We start from the raw sequence: 3,066 nt of genomic DNA on the forward strand, positions 1-3,066 counted from the left end.
CCCTCGCCGGAACGAGGAACGGTAGAGGACGGTGTGTGGAAAGCCGGCCTCCGAGACCCATCGCTGGGCAACGGAGACGAAGGCGAGAGGGGTGGACGAAAGTCTTTTCCCCCGCGATCAAGCCCGTCGAGCGGCTTTTGTCGAGTCCCGAACGAGAAGGGAACCTGACCGAGTCTGCTTTTAGGAAGACGAAGGCGCCTCGGATCGGGCACCTGCGAACCTCCAGCCGCGGTCCCCTCGAACCGTCTCTTAACTCTTCCCCGGAGGGAAGAGGGAGACGGAACGAAAAGGTCCGATAGATTGGAATAGCGACCCTCAGACAGGCGTGGCCCCGGGATTGACCCGGGGCCGCAATGTGCGTTCAAAGTGTCGATGATCAATGTGTCCTGCAATTCACATTAGTTCTCGCAGCTGGCTGCGTTCTTCATCGACGCACGAGCCAAGTGATCCACCGCTAAGAGTTGTACTCTTTATGGTTGTTTTTGTTTCGAAGCCATGTAACCAACAGACACAAAAAGTGACGGTTTGAAATAATGTTTTACGGCAGCCGCGGGTACGGGCGCCCCGGAACGCCTAAGCGAACTCGGGGTCATCAAACCGCGCCGCCGAGCCGCCTCCGGAGTAAGAAACCCCGCAGACGGACTTCGGGGGCCAGGTACCCGTCTCCCTTTGGCCGTAAAACACGTTTTTTGCTCAGGACACCGTTTTTCGATCAAGTCATTAAAAGGCCGAAGGGAATCCCTGTAGTTCCCAACGTCGGGCCGTGGCTTGAACATTTTTTGTTTGTGGAAATGGGAGTCGCGCCTACTGGGAGACACTACCAACCCAAGTCCCGGTAATGATCCTTCCGCAGGTTCACCTACGGAAACCTTGTTACGACTTTTACTTCCTCTAGATGATCAAGTTCGATCGACTTTTCAGCACAGCACCAAGGCCCCGCGAAGGAGCCCCGGCGTGGCCGATCCGAGGACCTCACATAACCATCCAATCGGTAGTAGCGACGGGCGGTGTGTACAAAGGGCAGGGACTTAATCAGCGCGAGCTGATGACCCGCACTTACTGGGAATTCCTCGTTCATGGGGAATAATTGCAATCCCCAATCCCCGTCACGAACGGGTTTAAGCGGATTACCCGCGCCTCTCGGCGTAGGGTAGGCACACGCTGGCCCGGCCATTGTGGCGCGCGTGCAGCCCCGGACATCTAAGGGCATCACAGACCTGTTATTGCTCCATCTCGCGTGGCTATACGCCACTGGTCCCTCTAAGAAGTTAACCGCGACCGCGGGGGGCCGCGTAACTATTTAGCACGAAGGAATCTCGTTCGTTATCGGAATTAACCAGACAAATCACTCCACCAACTAAGAACGGCCATGCACCACCACCCACAGAATCGAGAAAGAGCCATCAGTCTGTCAATCCTTTCCGTGTCCGGGCCGGGTGAGGTTCCCCGTGTTGAGTCAAATTAAGCCGCAGGCTCCACTCCTGGTGGTGCCCTTCCGTCAATTCCTTTAAGTTTCAGTTTTGCAACCATACTCCCCCCGGAACCCAAAGACTCTGGTTTCCCCGCACGCTGCCCGGCGGGTCATGGGAATAACGCCGCCGGATCGCGGGTCGGCATAGTTTACGGTCGGAACTACGACGGTATCTGATCGTCTTCGAACCTCCGACTTTCGTTCTTGATTAATGAAAACATTCTTGGCAAATGCTTTCGCTTTCGTCCGTCTTGCGCCGGTCCAAGAATTTCACCTCTAGCGGCGCAATACGAATGCCCCCGGCCGTCCCTCTTAATCATGGCCCTGGTTCAGGAAACCCACAAAATAGAACCGGAGTCCTATTCCATTATTCCTAGCTCAGGCATTCAGGCGAGTTTGGTGCCCGCTTTGAACACTCTGATTTTTTCAAAGTAAACGCTCCGGACCCCTGAGGACCGGACACCCAACCAAGGGCATCCGGGGGGCGCCGGGAGGCAGGGTCTGGGACAGGCGGTAGCTCGCCTCGCGGCGGACCGCCAGCCCACTCCCGAAGTCCAACTACGAGCTTTTTAACTGCAGCAAATTTAATATACGCTATTGGAGCTGGAATTACCGCGGCTGCTGGCACCAGACTTGCCCTCCAATGGGTCCTCACCCATGTGTTTAGGATACGTTCATTCCGATTACAGGGCCTCGAAAGAGACCTGCATCGTTATTTTTCGTCACTACCTCACCGTGTCGGTAATGGGTAATTTGCGCGCCTGCTGCCTTCCTTGGATGTGGTAGCCATTTCTCAGGCTCCCTCTCCGGAATCGAACCCTGATTCCCCGTTACCCGTGGTCACCATGGTAGCCCCCTATGCTACCATCGACAGCTGATAGGGCAGACATTCGAATGAGACGTCGCCGCCGCGGTGGGCGCGCGATCGACCCGAGGTTATCTAGAGTCACCAAAGGGCCGGGGGAAACCCTCGCGGGTCCCCCCGGGTGGGTTTTGGGTCTGATAAATGCACGCATCCCGGCCCCCCCGAGAGAGGACCGGTCAGCGCTCGTTTGCATGTATTAGCTCTGGAATTACCACAGTTATCCGAGTAACGTGTGGAGCGATCAAAGGAACCATAACTGATTTAATGAGCCATTCGCAGTTTCACTGTACCTTCCGTGTGCACTTAGACCTGCATGGCTTAATCTTTGAGACAAGCATATGTTACTGGCAGGATCAACCAGGTTGCTGCGAGTGGTTTTTGTCACAGAAAAAACCATTGGTTCTTAGAGGGGAGAGGGATCGGCCCCGTACCGTCCGAAGGACCCCCCGGGGAGGGGGGGACGGGCGGAGAGGCTCGTCCGAGCTCACCCCTCATTGCTCCCAGTGGAAATTAGTGTGGCAACTCCGCTGCGCGAGTTCCCGCTTGCTTCGGGGATAACAAGGAAACGCTCGTTCCGAAACCGGGGGTCCGGAGCTTTTTGAAGCCGGGTGCTGGAGCTCGGTTGGACGCGAGGACCACCGAGGCATCCGAGTCCGACGGCTCCGGGCCGACCGGTTATCGTGTAGGGCAGATTGAGATATAGACGGGCCGTCTACGACTCCCTCGGATA

General features: G+C 56.4%; 2 non-coding genes across 2 annotated transcripts; both read right to left on the bottom strand.

Moving 5' to 3' along the window:
• Nucleotides 1-309: 309 nt before the first annotated feature.
• LOC125798627 (5.8S ribosomal RNA) lies at nt 310-463 on the bottom strand. Its single transcript, XR_007437420.1, has one exon. It is a non-coding gene; the product is annotated as a 5.8S ribosomal RNA (ribosomal RNA).
• A 373-nt stretch (nt 464-836) lies between these two features.
• LOC125798622 (18S ribosomal RNA) lies at nt 837-2,700 on the bottom strand. Its single transcript, XR_007437415.1, has one exon. It is a non-coding gene; the product is annotated as an 18S ribosomal RNA (ribosomal RNA).
• Between the last annotated feature and the right edge of the window lie 366 nt (nt 2,701-3,066).

This window comes from Astyanax mexicanus, unplaced genomic scaffold (assembly GCF_023375975.1).
Source record: "Astyanax mexicanus isolate ESR-SI-001 unplaced genomic scaffold, AstMex3_surface scaffold_64, whole genome shotgun sequence".
In the NCBI taxonomy this organism is placed as follows: Eukaryota; Metazoa; Chordata; class Actinopteri; order Characiformes; family Acestrorhamphidae; genus Astyanax; species Astyanax mexicanus.